General features: G+C 44.6%; 1 pseudogene; it reads right to left on the reverse strand.

The window, feature by feature from the left end:
* Positions 1-2,931: 2,931 nt before the first annotated feature.
* On the reverse strand, positions 2,932-3,440 carry LOC149992392 (small ribosomal subunit protein eS24 pseudogene; annotated as a pseudogene).
* Between the last annotated feature and the right edge of the window lie 16,666 nt (positions 3,441-20,106).

Below are 20,106 nucleotides of genomic sequence, written 5' to 3' on the forward strand. Positions count from 1 at the left end.
TTACCTTGGAGCATTCTAAAAGAAGGCACTAAAAACCTGCCATTCAGCTCTATGATCTCCAAAGTCTCTTCCAGAATCAGATCCTCTGATGAGGACCCAGCCTGCAAATTACTGAGGGATTTTCGTTCCAAAGGCAACGAGCCTTTTGTGATACCTCAGGAAGCATTTTCCTAGGAAAGTCAAGTGGGGAGGAGGCATCATTAAGTTATCATGGTTACATTTGCCTAGGAGAGTGACCTCCCTCTTTGACGGAAGCATATCCTGAATTGGGCTCAAAGGGCAGTTACAGACTCAGAGTCAGGGCCTCCTTTGCTGCTTGTTTATTTGTTTTCCTAAAGTCTGAGTCAGGACTCAAGGGCCACCCACATTGAAGTCCCCGGGCAAGGAGGGGCAAATGCCAACAATGTGCCTTGGAGGTCTCAGCAGGGAGCCGCGGAGCACTGAGATCCTGGTTAACTGATGGTGGACCCAGGTTCAAAACCTGCACCTTCTAATTGAGGCTCTGGATTCCTTGTTACGGGAGTTTTGGTGTTGTTTTAATTAAATTGCAGGCTTCCATGGCACACCAGTCATAGCAGTTCAAGGACTTCTAATCTCATGCATTAGTCAAATCGAAGTTGCTCCTTGCCAACCAGGAAATGGTTTGACCTGGTCTTGCTTCGAATGAGGGAATTAGTCTCTGGCTTGGAATATAACCCTGGCTCTTTGCACACTGGGTTGTTCATTCTGGCTTTATGATCGTGCCAGGTATGAGCCCTGTCTGGTCAAGCTTGATCAGGCTATTCCTTTTTTTTTTTTTCCATTTCCCATTGGCAGGTGAGGACTTCTGACTTTTTTCAGCACATCCAAGGCAAGCTCTAACAGTACCTTGTTATGATTTACTGCTTAATTATAACCATGCCCGTGTCTGCCTGGGCCTGTGCAAGTATTGGATACCTTTTCTTTTCATCTAACATAGGCAGTTATAGCTAGGGATTCAGAAGAGACTTTTTTTTATGGTTGATGAATGATTTCTCAAGTGGTAGCCAGCCAAGTCAACCCAAACAGGGATGCAGGAATAAAGCAAGAGGAAAGTTGTTATCCAGGAAAATGGAGGCTAGAGAGAGAAGCCTGAGCTTAGAGGTTGACGCAACCTTCAATTAGTCAACAAACCACTTGAGCTATATCCTACATCAGAAGTGGGGGGGGGGGGGCGGGGAGAGAGAGGGAGAGAGGGAGAGGGAGATCCATAATGCTCCCTGAAGTACACAGGCCAAAATCTATACACTCAGCAAAAACACCTTTGAGCTGCAGGAACTTGAACATGGAGGTTTGAATCCAGGTAACAGGCAGAATCCTGATGCCTGAGAACCCATGAGTGAGACTAATGTAGGGAAGAAAGCCCAGAATGGAGGCCAGAGCCTGGGATCTCTCTGCTGGAGGATGAAACGGAGCATCTCGGCTTCAGTTTTGCTCAAGAAGCCAAGTGTTTGTTATGTCGAAATTTTCAGTACCTCCCGTTTTATTTTAAAGTCATTTTCCCTGAAAATCCTGGGCAGTGTTGGGAAGTCTCCTGTTATCCACCATCAGAGGAGAAGCCCTCGACTCCTCCCAATCAGAGAAGACCTGGGGGTGCTGTGAAATGTGGTAGGAAGCTTCGAAAGAGATACAAGAATCATCATCATAGTTTGGGGCGCCTTTCAAGTGCCTTTCATCGAAAGGTCTCAGAGACCCACATAAAAAGTAATTATCCTCCGAGCACTAGATATTAGTATTTGATGAACTCGCTGCTGCTTCCACACTCAGAGCCTTCAGGTTCCATCCCATTATTTACTTTAGAGACAAAAATACGCGCCACCCCACCACCACCCCCCCCGCCCCCTGCCCCACAAGTTTGTAGGGAAAATGAACTTGCCTATTAAGTACATAGTTCTGGGCCACAGTCTGTAGGCCGCACAAAGATGTTCTGTATAAAGCCCTGCCCTGCCCTCAAGGAGTTTAGTTTATTGAAGAAATAAAATGCATGCATATAATTAACAATAATAAAAGATTCTTTCAAGGCAGGATATAATGAATGTAAAATGAAAGGTTTTCAGTGGAAGAGATCACCATGGATGCTGATAGCTTAGAAGAGGTTCATGGAGGAAGAAGGGTTCTGATTGGAGCCTGGATGCTGTGTCTGTGTGTGTGTGTGTGTGTGTGCGCGCGCGCGTGCCCGCGTGTGCGCGCCTTCCAGCAGCAGGAGATGATAGCATGGGCAAAGGTACTGATGCGGCTTGTTTAAATGTCAGAGAGCCTGATATTGCTGGAGAATAGTCAAAGGTGAGATGGGAAAGCTAGGTGTGTCAGGACCAAACAGTGAAGAGCCTTAATAACAAATTCTCAAATTGTTTACTTTCAGGATATTCCAGAATAAAAGGAGTAGGATTAGAAATTGGTCCATGTGAGCAGTTAAAACTCATGCGTGCTTGATTTGAAATGAAGGAAATGAAATTGGTTGCAGAAAAACCAACCAGGATGGTCTAGAACAGATGCTTTTCAGAGCGTGGTCCGTGACCGGCAGCATCAGCATCAACCGGGAACTTGTTAGAAGTGCAGTTTCCTGGGCCCTGCACAGAACCATCAAATCAGAAGCTCTGGCATGGGACGCAGCCATGTTTTAACCAAACCTGCACACCCAAGTATGGGAACCCCTGAGCTAGAGAAACGAGTACAGCAGAATTCTCTACCTAATTCACGCTGCGCATGTGCAAAAATAAATGAATAACTGTTAAACCAATTAGTCTTTTTAAAAAACCTTTTTATTACGTAAAAATTTTAAACTTACACAAAAGTAGACAGTAAGAGCAATAAACCTTCATATACCCATCACCTAGATTAACAACTAGCGAAATTTTACTATACTATCCCTTTGTCTCTGAATTTTTTTTTTTTTTATATTTCAAATAACCAGAAACATAAAAGGTATTTTATTAATCCTCATGAAAAATCTGCATCATCAGCACAGATAAAGTCACTGAAGAATCTTTACTCCTTCTTTTTGCCAGCACCAACATTGGCCTTTGCGGTCCCCCTGACTTTCTTCATTCTGTTCTTGCGTTCCTTTCTCTGTTTTCTCGAGGTCTTCTTCTTCTCATACAGGCCATGTCTTGCAAGTCTATGTTTGGGTTCATTTTTCTTTGCATAATCCAAGGAATCATAAATCATGCCAAAGCCAGTTGTCTTGCCACCACCAAAATGGGTTCTGAATCCAAACACAAAGATGACATCTGGTGTGGTTTTATACATTTTGGCTAGTTTTTCCCGAATTTCTGTCTTGGGTACTGTTGCCTTGCCAGGGTGAAGGACATCAATGACCATTTGTTTCCGCTGAAGTAGTCTGTTGGTCATGAACTTCCTGGTCCGGATAGTCACTGTGTCGTTCATGATGGTGGCTAATCTTCAAGCAGCAAGGGAGGAAAAGAGAGACTGTCTCTGAATTATTTTAACACTAGAAATTATTTCAACTCATTCCTACCTATTTCAGTGCGCATATCTTAAAAATATACTTATGTTCTTATGTGACCACAATGCTAATATCAACCTAACAGAAAGAACAGTACTTTCTTTGTTTCTCCTAGTACCCACACTATAATCAATTCTTTTTGATAACTGAAATAAAATAAGTCTAATTCTATTGTAGCTGGCTATTTATTATGTTACGATACCCACCTACAACAATAAAATTCAGAGGGATATTGAATAAGAAGGAAAAGACTTTAAACATTTTTCTTTGTAAATATCACTAAAAATATATATATATTCCTTTTCGGGTAGAGATAGGTTTGTAAGTTTTTAAGAGCAGTTCCTTATTATCTATGGATTATGTAATATCACCTGTGAAAAAGTGCGCATTTTGGATGCTGTGATGTCATGCTACTTGTCAGAAAAAGTAACCAACCGGGATGAATCTTAGTTGGTGTAAGTAGAGCTTCCTGCTATATGTCTACCTGCCTTACGCTCTGTACAGTCAACATGTGTTATTGAAATGTATGGTGTTTCCTGAACCACTTTAGAAATATCTGTGCTGTAACGGGTATTAAAAATACAGTAAACTATTCTCATTACCTTCAAAATAGTTTTAGTTCTCTCAATTTCTAGACTCAGAAATAATAATAGTTGTACATACTAATATGGTACTTTAAAACACTTTACCTATACTGACTTATTTTATTATTATTTTTTAAAGCCATTAAGCAGGTGCTTACCTGATGCCAAAACAGCAGGATAAAAAGAGAAGAATGTGACCCTGGCCAGGTAGCTCAGTTGGTTAGAGCATCATCCCAATATGCCAAGGTTGCAAGTTCTATCCTCATTCAGGGCACATCCAAGAGGCAACCAATGAATGCATAAGTAAGTGGAACAACAAATTCATGTGTCTCTCTGTCTGTCTCTCTCTCTCCCTTCTTCTCTCTCTCAAAAATCAATAGATAATTTTTTTTAAGAGAAAAATGTAACCAGAAGATAGTTAACCAAATGTTTAGGTGATAGGAAATGGAATTTTAAAATTTAATTCTCTCAACAAATCATTCTTCTGAATATATGTATATTCTGCTATTTGTAAAATGACAGAAACCTTGATATTTATCAAGTGATGAGTTTCATTAAATAGACATGCACATCCTTTGTGTTTTCTTTATACTCTTGCAAACATAATTTGAATTCGATGATACAACAAAATACAAAGAGTAAATTTTGGTCAGAGTTGAATTATACCAGCCCTGGCTGCTGTGGCTCAGTGGATTGAACACCGGCCTGTGAACCAAGGGGTCGCTGGTTTGATTCCCACTCAGGGCACACGCCTGGGTTGTGGGCCAGGTCCTCAGGTGGGAGTGCGTGAGAGGCAACCACACTTTGATGTTTCTCTCCCTCTCTTTCTCCCTTCCTTCCCCCTCTCTAAAAATAAATAAATAAAATCTTTTTTAAAAAAATACTGAATTGTACCACCCCTTAAAATTCGATACACATTATGGATTTTAATTATTCCTTTTCCTTTCTTAACCTTTTCTGGGAGAGGAAAGGCCCATCCCTCTGGTTCTCACCATCTCTTCTTCTACCTCCTCCCTCCCCCCTCCCTAGGCCATTTATGACATATATGTCACTTTATGGCATTTTATTTTGATTGATTCGTAAGGTTGGAAATACTATGAACAAGTTGAGAAAATGTACAGTGGACTGAATTGGAGATAAGAACAATTCCAAAAATAGTTGTCTGCCTCTCTGTGTTTCTGTTCTCCCAGCAATGAGGCTCCCTGCCTTTAATTATCGTTGGAGACACAGTGTTGAAATATTTAATCTCTGAGTAATGACTGGATTTGAGTTTCCTAATTGGCATCTGCGTGGTTAGCATCCGTGCCAAGGCAGGAATCTAGAATGCGCACACCATACAAGACATGGCCTATATGCAAATATTTCTGATACCTGCCACCTTCACTGCAGGGCAATAATGTTATAACCAAAAAAAAAGGATAAATATCATATACTTTATGATTCTATATATATTTGAATTGCTAAGCAACAACCTGTTAAGGTTTACAAGTCAAACCAAACATCCAGCCCCAGCCAGTGTGGCTCAATGGGTTAGGTGTCATCCCATGACCTGAAAGGTCACTGGTTCAAGTCCTGGTCAGGGCACATGCCTGGTTGCGGGTCCAGTCCCCAGTCAGGGTACATATGGAAGGCAGCCAATAGATGTTTCTCTCCCTCTCCCCCTCCCTTTCCCTCTTTCTAAAATAAAAAAATTAAATAAATTATTATTTTAAAGAACTTCATGTGTGATCAGCACATAGTGAAGTGTGATTGTGGCCCTAAACCCTTGGCCTTGGGACCATGCCTTAATCATTCTTGAGTAGTATTTCAGTACCTGGGAGTAGTTCCCAGAAGATAATGCTCTGCCCACAACTGGGTGACTTATTTAAAACCTTGTGAAACCAGCTTGGAAGGACTAAAAGAATAGGTTAGGTAGACAAGTTATCGGCTTGAACTCTGCCCACCAAAATTTTTTTGTTTTTCCTACAAGAACAATCCACAGGAGTGTCACTTGGGCATCTTCCTTTAATGATTGTTAGCTCCATATTTTTTGAAACAATAGGAAACTCAGCATCTGCAACACACCCCTCGGGTGAGTGCCTGATACGCGCTGTGGGCGTGGGACCTACAAGCTCACATTTCCTGAATAATGTATGTTTCCTTTGGCAGTGTTTGTTCAGCCTAGAGTTACCCGTGGGTGAAGGTGGAGAAAGAGGTGGAATTACAGAACCCAGCTGTTCTGCCCATTGAGAATGTTGCTAAGACGAAAGCCAAAGCGCGGCTGATGACCGGCTGGGGGCAGGTGACAGAATTGCTCTTGCAGCTGTGGAGAGGGAGAAGAGATTCTGATAGTCCCCTCTAGCTGATAGGGACAAACAAATCCCTTACATGTCTTACAGCAGCATTTCAAGCCTTTCTGACTTAGGACAGGTTATAACCAGTTACCTTTGAAGCTTCGAAGCTCCAAGGAAACTTATATAATTGTATTAACGAAAGGCACCCCAATAAATTCAATAAAAAAGCAGCTTTGGAGCTCCATATTCGCCTGGAGGTCATGGTGTCCATGTTCCTCTGAAAAGGAAAACTGATCTCCTTCCAAACGTAACACCGTGTGGGCCTGAGATTGGAGTCTCACCCGGCGAGGTGACAGAGTGGGTGAGTCAGGGAGGCCGCTCCCAAATACTGAACCATCATTGTGGCTTATTTACTTTGTAGGATCAAAACAAGCCGACTCTCAGGTGGCAGGCCTCTACCAGCCACCAGATGAGGGCGGTGGCCAGTTGACCACATTGGCTGGTATAGTTGCTAGAATCTGATCTTCACTTCACTTACCTCCTCTCCCGGGCACAACCCAGACTCAGAACTTGTACTGTCTCCAAATTCAGACAAAGGGGATCCAGTTGTTCCCCATACACAACACTTAGTGCTTTTGCTGAATTCTCCCTACTGCTTCGTTAGACGGGACTTTTCTCTCACATTGCAGAACAGGAAGCTAAGGCTTAAGTGACATACGGCTGGGAAGGGGCAGTGCCAGGAGAGGAACCCAGGTCCGTCTGACTCCAAAGGTTACATTCATTCTACTTCCTCATTTTCCACCAAAAAGAAAAAAGAAAAGAAAGAAAAAGTACATGTTTTATAGACAAACAAAGGCTGTTGTCCATCTCTACCTCGGTATGGGTAGGTTCTAAGTTTCTCTGTGATGGGGCTCATTGGGCCTGATGGGTTCTAGGTAGAGGTGACAAGTATGTAGATAACATGAGGCCCTCAGATCCCTTGCCTCTCAGTATTCACTGACTTCATTCCGGGCCAAAGATGATGAGTTGACAATGTTCTTTGGACCTTTTGTCACGGCAAGGCACGATTCTGTCTAGAGAGATAGATAGGCTGGCCTTACCACTTGAAAAGGAGTCTGCTTCCCCTTTATGCCCTCCCTCTGTAGCTGGAAGCAATGAGCCTGAAGTTCATTTAGCCACATCCTCCCCTCCAAAACAGACTGAAGGAGAAGGGGAGAAAGTGTCCCAGAGGTCATCTCAGGCATTGGGCCCCCGTATTAATTCTGTGATAACAACTCAGGGGCACTTCGAGACCCGCACCCCAAAGCTTCACATATTCCCACAGCAACCCCCTAGCAGTGGGCAGCACAGCTCAGGGAGACCGGAAGCAGACTGGAGCCCAGCACCGCCTCTCCAGGAATGTGAAGCCATGTGTTCCTGGGGTTAGATGTTTACGATGCCAGCAGGTGAGCCCACAGCTGCCAAAGCACCTGTACCTCTGCTTTGTTAATCTCTGGTCCACAGCACTGGCCCCAGCCCTGCTCTGGTACTTGGGAAGACAGTGGGAGACAAAGAAGGATAAGTTGGTGCTCTGGTTGCTATTTCTCCACAATGAGACAGGATGAAGATGCCCTGAGGTTCCCTCCTGAATCCACTGTCTAAGGACCAAGATGTTCTTGGCTTGAATGAAATCAAAGTTGTTTGAATAAAAACTAATGAGCCCTGGCCCACGTGGCTCAGCTGGTTGGGCATCATCCTGCAAACCAAAGGGTCACTGGTTCAGTTCTCAGGTGGGGCACTGAGATGTTTCTCTCTCACATTGATATTTCTCTCCTTCTCTTTCTCCCTCCCTTCTCCTCTCTCTAGAATCAATAAAAAGAAAACTTTTTAATTAAAAAATAAAAACTAATGGTATTTGGTTTTGGGACATTGTAAGAATAAAAGTCCCATCTTTATCTAGAGTAGAAAGGTTGCTCTTTCTCAGTCAATCAACAAATGTATATTGAGAACCTATTAAGAACCAAGCATTGTTATAGATTCAATGGTGAGAACACACATCGTTCTCACGAATTTACAAGCAGTGGGAGAGAGAAACACTGAGCAAATACAGTCACGCGCCGCATAATGACAGTTCGGTCAATCATGGATGACATATACAATATTGGTCCCATAATATTATAATGGAGCTGAAAAATCCCCATCACCTAGTGACATCGTAACCGTCGTGTGTCACAGCAAAATGCATTGCACTTGCCCAGCTATTCAGCACAGGTTTCAGTCCTCAGTCAGGCTCCTCGCCCTCCAGCTTCCAGAATTCTCTACTCAACTAATGCGCAGGAGGAGAGAGGCAAGCCTTGCCACCCGCAGACACAACTCCACTCCCCTCGCGTCCAGGCCCCCGTTCTCTCAGGCAGCCCCTCCTCGAGGTACCAGCTCTCCCCTGCCCCTCCCTGCTGTTGCTTGTGCCCAAGGCCCCTTAGCTAAGTCCTGCCCTGCTCAGCAGCCACCTCCCCTCTGCCGGGACCTGACTGGCCAGGGAGGCAAGCCCCAGGGCAGGCAGGAGGGAGCCTGAGGGAGGCAGGGGAGGGCGGTCCGACGAGACGTCTGCACGGAGGAGGAGCCGGGACCTCGGCCGGTGCCCGCAGTTTCTCTGGCGAACTGAGATGCAACGACTGCATTAGGTAGTGGAGCTAAAGCTGATCGCTCCTCACAGCCGTGCTTCCAGAACGAAGAGTCTTGTTCTTTCCAGAAGAACGAAGCATTTCCTCTGCTCCTTTATTTAGGCTGCTGAGCATTACTGGGTCTGATGATCACAAAACTAAAAAGGGGGTTAGGAATGCTGACGCTGGAGCCAAACTGCCTGCTCTGAATCCTCGTTATCACTGTTCCGTGAGGCTAGACAAGTAACCTAGTCCCCGTGTCTCAGCTTCCTCATCCCGAGGACAGGGGTGCTAATAACAGAATTTGCTTCCTGAGTTTCAGGAGGATTAAAGGAGTCAACACACATGAAACACTTAGAAACACTGAGCCCAGCCCATATTGCGCACTCAGTATATATCGGCTATAATTACTGCCAGGAGAGAGACGCAGTGGGGTGGTGGCTGGATAAGTGGGGGAGCCAGTGCAAGGAAGGAGAGAGACTTGAGCAAGGACAGGCCAAAAGCCACTGAGACAAAGCTCCGGAAGCTCGCCAGGGTTAGGGCCAGGCGTTTCATTCCTTCGAAGACTTTGAGTGTTTACTATGGGCCAGGAATTGTGCTAGAATCACAGCCATAAACTAAACAGAGTTTTAGTCCGCGCATACAGGGATATGACAAAAATGGGTGGGTTCGGTCGTTTGCTGGGGGTTTCCCCAGGGGCTGGGCAGCCACGGAAGGACGAGATGCCTCTCCAGGCCAGCTGGTTCGGGTTAAAAGAAGCAGGTACCCACTGGACGTAGCTCAGCCCGACGAGGGTGGGGTGGGCAGGCTGTGCCGGAGGACACAGTGACAATTACAGATGCTTAGATTCAAAGCAGGAAATGGGGTGACACAGATGGAGCTTTAGGGGACCATTGGACAGGAAGGGAGGCTCCCTTCTGCTCTGCCAAGGCTCCTGGTTCCTTCAGCTCCGCCTCCCGCAGCTGCTCTGTTCACCTCTCTCCGCCAGTGTCTTCTGCTTAATTTTCTCTCATACACAAAACGATGGCAGTCAGTTCGCAGGACAGTTGGTGGATGGTCGGCCTCGGGTCCAGGTACCCAAGCCTGGTCCGTCAGCAGTGGGCAGGGCCCCCTTTCATCCCAGTGACCTCGTTACAAAGCTAGCATTCCTGTAAATTCAGTTTGCATGTCCATTGCCAGGGTGCAGCGTCGAAGTACAGACAGACACTTGGGGTGATTTTTGTTGAGGTGTTTCATGCTCAGTGAGAACTTCCTCTGGCCACAGAGGAACTGAATGATGACAGTGGCGGCCTGTGCTTTCCCTTTGCTTTCTCCTCAGACCTTCTCGAACCCCTACCAAGGGTTCCCCTTTCCAGAACCTCTTTCCACATCTGTTTTAAAATTATGTCATTCTTCTGAACTCCCTATCGGTTCCTCTCATGTCTCAGCTTGGAGCGACCTCAGCAACCCAAAGGTGTAATTCCCCACGTGCTTCCTTGGAAAATGAAATAAGAATGGATTTCCCAGACCTGGCCATACCCCTCCCCTCCCCAATCCATTTGGCCAAAACGGGGAATGAGGGGGAGGGGCGAAGAGGGAGGAAAGGAGATGGAGAGGAAAAGGAAGAACCTTGAAGGGCAAGGTGTGGAATTAATGCTGATAAAGAAGAACTTGGGAGCTCATCCCCTCACCTGCCCACCGCCTAGGCTGGAGGAGACCGTTGCTTGGTAGTCTCCAGAAATCCTGTCGAAGACCAGAACAGGATGGGCAGACCCCCTGAAGGTGTGCGTTCAGTGGATGAAGAGGTAGCCTGTCCTAGTGCAGGACGCTGGTAGGAAAATAAGCAATTAACAGCTCCTGCTGATCCTGAGAATGTTCTTTCCAGGTCCAACACTTAGGAATTTGCTCAGGCTAATTTGGTAAGCATCAGCTCTCGGGCATCAAAGAAATTTGCTCAATAAATTCCTACAAAGCTTCCTAGGCAGGTGGCCATGGACACGCTCCTATTAATTGAACCACCCAAAGGGGGCCAAACTCCAGAAGTGGATCCAGAAAGAAAAAGCAACACTGCTGTCCCTCACTCAAAAGACAGATAGGGGCAAAATTGTCTACTATGTGACAGTTGTCCTCAGTGTCTCCTTCCCCTTTCTATATCTCCTTCTAAATGTCTGGCTAATCTCCTCACACCAGAGTCCCCAGCCTCCCAAGGCCCTCCTGGGGGCCCGCCCATGAGGGCCACTTACTGCAAGCGATTCTCCAAGTTCTCCCTTCCCCCACTGAGCCCTACTCCCCAAGGAACGGGCGGCACATCTCACACTGATCACAGGCCCCGTCTTCCCCGGCAATTCCTGTGACTGAGATTGAGCCTATAAACTGCAGCGGGAGGGGTGTTTTTCTGTGCTCTTTAATTCCAGGATGTAATAAGTTGTGCCTGTTTTAATTATCCTTTAATATGTGAACGACTGACTGAATTAATGAATTGCCAGGACATTCAGCAAAAATTTTTCATTTAAAGTTAATTTAGAGTTTATGTAATAGGAGAGAGACAGAGACAGAGACGCAGAGAGACAGGGGCAGAGAAGCCAGAGCACAACAATGACGTCTGGTTTACTGGACAGGCGCCATCTTGGATGTGCTACTCAGTGCAGGGCTAGGAGGAGGGCCCTCTCCCAGGACAAGCAAGGTGGAAGTGCCAGCAGGGGAGAAAAGTAGCAGAATGTGGTCATGTGTCCCCCCATCTACCAGCTTCTAAATCGTGGAGAAGACATCATGATGCTTTTGCACCAGTATTCATGTTAGTTGGGACTGATGGGCTTCCTTTACATGGAATGAAGATGCTACCAACACAGCAGCTTCCTGGGTGGGACAGGTGCCGAAGAGACACATTGGTTTAGCCACTGCCAAGTATCGATTTTATTTGGTCCCTTGACAGCTTGCACTGCCCTGGGACTATGGCACTGCAGGTGGCCTTGAGTCACCTACAACACAGTGTCTGGAGGGGCTGCTGCAAACAAAATCAAGTCCCCCTACTCATTGCTGGCTTACAACCATCAATTGCCAGTTTACATATAAATGTGTGTCCTGGATCTGTGGGAATAATTCCAATTCCAAACCCTGTGTCTTGTGACCAGACCATAAGTAAGGCCATGTGTCCTGGTGTTTTTAGGTCTGTAGATTCTCATCATAATGTCATATGATTCTAACTGTACTTTATGAGTTTTTATTTTAAAACTTTGCACTATAAAAATAATATAATCGATTTCTGGCCAGGGCACATACAGGAATCAACCAATGAATACATAAATAAGTAGAACAACAAATCAGTCTCTCTCTCTCTCTCTCCCTTCCTCCCTCTAAAAAAAATTAATAAAAATAAATTAAAAAATAAACAAATAGATAATAATATAATCATATTATTAAAATTTTGAAAATTAGGAAGAAAAACTATCATACATAAAACCACCATCCTGGTGTATAGGTATACACTAGTGTACAACTTTCCCAGCATTCGCCCAAATAAACACATAATTTTATATCTTACTTTCTCCAACCATTACATTTTTTTAAATAAATTTCTTCTATTTTTCTCTGTTTACCATTTTTTAGATTTCATTTATTTTTAGAGAGAGAGGAAGGGAAGGAGAAAGAAAGGGAGAGAAACATCAATGTGTGGTTGCCTCCCACGCACCTCCAACTGGGGACCTAGCCTGCAACCCAGGCATGTGCCCCAACATTACATTTTAATAAAATATTTCTAGTAAGCAGTTTTAAAGAAAGTATTCTAATGGAAGGATACTATTTTACTCAGGAGGTAACTAACATACATTAATCATATTTCTCTTTGTTTATAATTTTCATTGGTATTAATAAATATGCTCTAAAGATCATTGCATATATTTCTTATATTTTTAATTTTTCCTTAGATTCTAGAATTTGAATTATAGGCTCAGAGTATGAAACTGCTTTCCAAAAATGTTGTACCAACAACCGACCATCAACAGCACCTGAGTGTGTCTGTTCCATGTACCTCATCACCAGCAGCAAACCGATGTGTTGAGATGAAGATTTAAAATCATTCTTATAACAGTGTCATCGAAAAATGCCCCCCTATTTTAGAAGGTCAAGTACAGGTTCAAAATGGATAATAAACCGATGCTGAAGACATGTGTCTTTTTTTAATCCAGGTGTCTAGAGGGGGGAAGGCACTTAAATGATACTCCAAACCACAACTTTCAGTGATGTATCTGAAACAAAGCCATGGCAGACAAATAAACGGCATGCAGGAGACCACAATTAGGGTAGCTTTTTCAGAAGAAAAGGCTTTTAGCAGATTTGAGTCTGAAGCCAAACTCTCTCCAGCACCAGATGCACTGCCTCACACAAAGGGTCCTCTTTCTACGTAAATACCTTGGAAAGCATTGTTGCCCTGCCTTGCTGCCCCAGCTCTGCTCACAGGTGCGATATATGGGAATGACTATCCTTTTCTCATATAACAATGAACAGTGGCCGGAGACAAACCGAATAAGCTATTCATTGACTAAGGGAAGGGAAAAATAACATTTACAAGGTACCTACAAAGATCACATTGGTTTAGTCCATTTAATAAGCTTGGATCACGTGTGCTGGCCCTTCAGCCTCTCTTGACAGCTCTGAAAACCACGTTCCAGAGGCACAGAGTGACTGAGCTTGGGGGTCCTATGTCTGGGACGCCCAAGGCTCAGCCACTGCACCCCTCTCTGCAGGCCATGGAATAGCAGCATCTCTACACCCTAAGGAAGTAAGAATAATAAAGATATTTACTAAATGACACTAATAGGCTAATTGCTGATACTTGGAAAATGGCTGATATTCACTCTCTTTGCTAGAGGGCTTTTGCCTTTAGATAGTAATCCCTCTGAACATATTTATAGTACTGTACATATTTCTTCTTAAAAAATCCACATATAAGTGAACCCACGTAGTTCAATCCCATGTTGTTCAAGAGTCAACCCTAGTTATCTGTAATTCTTTCTTTGCCACAAGAAAAAAAAATTAATATTTAAAAATTTTAATACATATTCAAGAAAGTTCAGGGATCACCTCTTGCCAACCACTCCCAGCCCCTGAGGTTTCCTTCATGTCCCCGCAGAACTCCCAAAATGGCTCCACTGGTGAATGTGTCATACTTTTGAAATGGGGAAGGCTATCTTTTCACCTCTGCAGCAAGTGCCTAGGACAGTGCCAAGCAGACAGTGGACACTTAATAGAGGTTTGCTCAACTGACCCAAATTGTCCTTGTTCACGTGTACTGAGAGGCCAGCAGATCCTGTAAAGGCTTTTTTTTCCCCCTAGGATTTTCTTACTTGTGTATTAATACTTAAGCAGTGTCATGAAATGCTGGAGTTTGAAGGCAGGGGCTGGGGAGTGTCTCAAAGGCTACCTAATGCCCACGAAGCTTCACTGGATGCCATTTACACTGTGAATTCACTCTGGTCAAGGCGTGGCTCTGGGCTTTGCGGTCTCAGAAATCACCTGAACTTTTTGGCACTCCTTCCTCATGGCAGACCTCTGCTAACCCATCTCACCGGGACACCCATTTATTCATTTACACAATGTGAAGATCTGTGGATACCAGAGCGGGTAACTCGGGTCTACACAGACAGCCCAGTTGCGATCCCTAGGTTGCTTGGTGAGCAGGGAATAATGATGAGAAGAGATGCCATTAATCATTTAACAAGTGTTCAAAATTAATAAAACATTAACAGTGACAGCCCTGGTCCAATGGGCACATTACATCCTCACAACTTCACCATGAGAAAAATATTTCTTTCTTTTCCCAATGAGAATACTGAGAAACAGATCATATAGTTCATTAATTCTAAGAGGTACATGAGGTCTGTCCAGAAAAAGTCCAACCATTGTTAAAATAACGAGAATGGTTTTCAGGATATCAATGTAACCTGGCAGCCAAGGAGAGTGGACTGGAATGCCTATGCATGAACAATGACAACTTCACTGTACTAGTCAGTGGAGACAGGAGACACTGTTGAGCGAGCCTGTGATGCATTCAAAATGATTGAGCAAGTAGAGCAACAAATCTGTATCGAATTTTGCGTTAAGCTCGAACACTCCTCCCCAGAAGGCATTCGGACGGTTCAGAGGCCGCAGCTGTGGGCACCTGGTGACCGGCAGCTTCATCACGACGACACGCCGCTCACTGCATCACACCTTGTGTGGTTGTTTGGTGACTACTCAAACGACCCAGGTGACTCAGGTTTGGCACCCTGTGACTTCTGGCTTTTCCCAAAACTAAAATCACCTTTGAAAGGGAAGACATTTCAGACCATTGATGAGATTCAGGAAAATACAACGGGGCAGCTGATGGCAATCGGGAGAACGGTGTGAGGTCCCAAGGTGCCTACTTTGAAGGGGACTGAGGCATCATTGTCCTGTGTACAATAGGCTTTTCTTTAAAGATTTTATTTATTTATTTTTAGAGTGAGGAAGGGAGACAGAGACGGAGAGAAACATCAATGTGCAAGAGATACATCAATAGGGTCTTTCGCATGCCCCCAACTGGGGACCTGGTCTGCAACCCAGGCACGTGTCCTGACTGGGAATGGAACCAGCAACCTTTCAGTTCACAGGTCAGCACTCAGTCCACTGAGCGACACCAGCCACAGCACAATGTTTTTTGTATCTTCTTCAATAAATGTCTGTTTTTCATAGTATGTGGCTGGATACTTTCTGGACAGACCTCTTTTGATTTTTTTCAGATGTGAATATCCTGTAAATAAAATGCATCTTACTATCGATTGTAAAACGCTATAAAATATAGTCACTTTTGCTTATTCATCTATCAGATATCTATTAAGTGTCCGGCATGGGTGAGGTCCTATGCAAGCTGTATAGTGCACCAAATATCAAGGTGTATGAAAGTATCAAAGTCCTTGCTGTCACCACCTTCATAGTCTAGTTAGGGAGCCCACAAATCAGCAAAGAAATCAACAAAATGTCAGCTTGTAAGAGTTGCTGTGAAGGAAATAAGCATGGAAATGTGACACTTTAAGATGAGGGGCAGGGCAGGGAAAATAGGGCTCTCTAAGGAGTGACATTGTAGCTGTGACCTCAGAGCAGCACAACAGCTTTCCCTATGGGCTACGGGGGTGCCAGGAAGTAGGTCCCCTCAGCCCTAGGGTCGCCTTGGAGAACAACCTGGGCAGCATGGATCTGCCCTTTGTCCCACTGTCACTGCAGTCAGTGCCAAGCACCAAAATGCGCAGTGCCCACCACACCGTTCCTCCTGGTATGGTGAGCGCAGCCCAGGAGGGGTCCTAGCCCCTGGACTCCTGCTTTGGTCCTGCTCATCAGAAACATGGAGCCTAAGGAATAGCCATGCCAGGTGCCCACAGAGCCTTGTCTAGCCCAAACTGCAGCCAGTCAGGGTTGGGAACAAGGAGGCTGAACAGGGTTCCTGGTGCCGACCTGATTCCTTCTCTCAGGTACTTCTCTCCATTTTAGTGTCTAGACCCTTGTAGGTGGTGACCAAGGCAGCTGCAGGGTACATTTTGCAAATTTCAGCTACATCACTATTTTTAAATACTTGACCTTTAAAAAGTTTAATTGGATTCAAATTCCATTCACAAGAAATTTCAAGACTACATTTGTTGTTGAAAGAAAGGGAAGAGGGAAGGGGGTGGAAAGAGGTGGAAGAGGGTATAGGCGGATAAATGGTCATGGAAAAAATACAATGAATATGAACTATTAAAAAAAGGAAAGAATTTTCAATATATAACTTCAACTGTCACATTTTGAAGGACTGAAAACGATTACTTTGAATTTTTTCCCCTACATGTGTGAACAAAGTTTTTCAGTGATTAGATCATAGGAATTTGAAGAGATCTTCATCATAAAGTCTTAATCAGGAATGGCACATGGCCATCTCAGGTATAAAACCTGATATAAACAATTATGTTCATGGCTGTAAGCTCAACGTCTAATTAAAACCCATGAAAACATTTTCTTCCAGAGTTTTACAGAAGTTTCATATTAATATCTTCCTTAAAATGTTTCCTTTTACAGTGATTACGTAATATAGAAATATATGATGAAATTCTTAATCAAGTTCCATATGAATAGCTTCAACTCCTTCACTTTTCTTTGGTATACCTTACAAATCACATCACTTTCTAAGAGTAAAAAGACATGGAAAAGCGGGAAAAGTTGCCTTCAAAGACGAGTGAGCCAGCCCTACGGAAAGCTGGGGGACAGCACCCGAGTGCCATGAGAGGGCAGGCACGATGCCAAGTCCTGCAAGTACCAACTTGAACCAAGAGCCGTGGAAGGCCACTGATTAGATTTAAGCAAGGGTGTGACTTAATCTGATTTACACTCTCTAACCTTAATCTCGGCCTGCTGCAGTAGAGAATACAGAGGTGCAGGAGTGGAGAGGGGTCATACAGGAAGGGACTGGGGGGCCAGGTGAGAGGCGAAGAGGAGTGGGTCCCTCCAAGACGCTTTTCAGAGGTAGGACCAATAGGACTATGGGGGTGAAAGGAAGGGAGGCTGAAGGAGGCTGCCTGTGCTTTTTGGTTTGAGCAGTTCAATAAATCATAACGCCATGTACTGAGCAAGACAGATAGAGGGACAGTTTTGAAGAGAGGACTGGACTCCAGAGCCTCAGGATATATTTTTAACAAAGTGCACATAGAGAGAGAGAACCTATAGATGATAAAAGATATAATAGGCATATCAACAATTCATTTGGTTCTTACAGTACTCAAATATCTACCAACAAAATGGGTTTTAAAAGTTTGGGGTTTGCTTCAAAATAGTGGGGCGGTAGGGGGAGTGAGTAGAGGTACAAATGACACACATACTGGTCACGAGCTGATCCTTTCGAAGCTAGGAGATGGGTACATTGGGGTTCATTATATTATTCTCTCTACTTTGGGCATGTCTTTGACAATTGCCATGGAAGTGAAGGAGCTCACCTAGTAAGAAGGTACAGCACACTGAGAAAGGCCCCACCCTGAGTGGGAAGTGAGGCTGGCTGGTGGGGGTGAGGTCCTCGGCAAGCTGTATAGTGCAGAAAGTGTCAAGGTGTATGAAAGTATCAAAGTGCAAGTCCGGGGGACAGAAACGGGTAAGACCACTACTGTCCTCGACTGTTTATCGCTTGGGGAAGAGACAGATAATAAACAAAGAAACATCATAATCGGTATGATCATTTCACAAGTTATATACATGTCTAATCACTATGTTCTACACCAGAAACTAATATATGTCAACTGAAATTGAAAAACTAAAAAAATAAATTTAAAAAACAACAGATATGATAGATTTAAGCCCACGTGATAAAGGAAAATGGTGACATGATAGTGGGAATGGGGAGAATGTACAGAAAAAGCAATTCCACGAGGCCGTGATCTTTGCATTTGACTGACTCAGGAGCGAAGCGATGTTATGTAATAAAATAGTGATTTAAAATCCATCCCCTTGTACTGTTTGAAACTTTTACTGATAAACAAATCTAAATTAGTGGCCATGAGTGTTCTATGCTCGGAAGAAATGTTTTAACTTAAAAGCTTTTGTTCCCATCCTCGCCTCCAAGTGCTGCTTCCCTGTGTAAAGCAATGCTTCCAGAGATCACAAGCCGCAGGGAGGCAGGAGCATTGCTTGTCTTGTTCACTGCTTTATTACTAGCACCCAGGATTGTGCCCAGCACATAGCTGGCACTCATTATTCACTCAGTGAGAGAACTTCCTGAAGCCACTAGATAAGCAGACACCTACCCAGGTGCTTACCACCTACTCGATTCCACAACTGGGAAGAACTTGAGGCCAAATATTACTTCCATTTTATAGACAGACAGCTGCGTTGGTTCAGATAATCCAAGATCAGAACTGTTTCGTGGCAAATAGTCTTTCCCTTCCTTAGAAATATTTTTAAGCCCCCCCCAAAATATATATATATATGGGAGCTATAGAAAAATCTAGCCTGTAAAGAGACTATTGCCCATGTCACTTAACATTTCTTGAAGATATGATGAATTTAATTGATGTAGAACCGCCTTCCTGGATAAAGCCAATACCTATTTTGTATCCTGGAAACAAAATAAAAAGGAAGCAAAACCAAAAAATCTCTTCTTGGCCTGAATCACGGGCGACTCTTCGCCTGGGCTTTCTGGCGTACGTGCTGTTAGGATAAGCCAGCAGACTGCGTGGGCTCTGCACAGCAGCCCAGCAACCACGGACACTTAGCATTCATTAAATAATAATGAAACAGGAGGCCTGGATTTCTTTTTTAGTTTCTCCTGGGACTGTTTCTCACTTAAGTGACCTTGGACAAATCTATTCCCTCCCTCATTTCCATATATCCGTTTCAGGGTAATGTTTATGACTAAGATGCTTTCTAAGATCTTCACATTACAAATAGTGCCCTTCAACGATGAAATAGTGCCCTCCACTACCCTATGGGTGGTCTGCATGACACGTCCACTGAAAACCTTCACAGACAGTTGTCAATTCCACCTGGGGAGGATTTACATATTCTAGGCCACTGAACTGAAAACGTGGATAACTTGAGCCGTACAAAGTCTGCTCCTCATGCTACTGAGAATTGGAAAATTGAGTACGTAAACCTAACAATCCCCAAACCACGTTTTCTTTATTTTTGCCCCTTCCCGCGGCACCTAAACTACGCAGAATCTCCTGACAATATTTTACGACCCTGATGGGGCAATTCTACCGAACGCTGACACGGTTAAAGGGCCCAGCTAGCTGGTAGGACAAGCTGCCGGGACTGGCAGTCAGGCCCTGGCGCACCGAGCTGTGTACACTGTTTTAGAGGCTTACAAAATACAGCCATCTTGCATCAGACACCCAGCCCAGAAAGAAGGCGAGCTTCGTCCCCTTGGTCTTGGAGACGCTACCTGCAAGGGGCTGGCAGTGCCCGGTGGCCGAGCCCGTGCGCACCGGCCGCTGCACGGCCAGCAGCCCGCCCGGGCGGCGCGCCTCGGTCGGGGTCGGGGTCTGAGCCGATCAAGTTGCCCGCGGCCCGAGCGGCCGCACCTGGACCGGAGCGAGAGCAAGCAGAGGGCTGTGCGCGCAGCCAGCTGCCAAGCAGCGCGATCCGAAAGTGGGAGCAGTACACCAGACTTCTATTTG

The sequence above is a fragment of the Furipterus horrens genome, unplaced genomic scaffold (genome assembly GCF_987537825.1).
Source record: "Furipterus horrens unplaced genomic scaffold, mFurHor1.1.pri manual_scaffold_15, whole genome shotgun sequence".
NCBI classification, from domain to species: Eukaryota; Metazoa; Chordata; class Mammalia; order Chiroptera; family Furipteridae; genus Furipterus; species Furipterus horrens.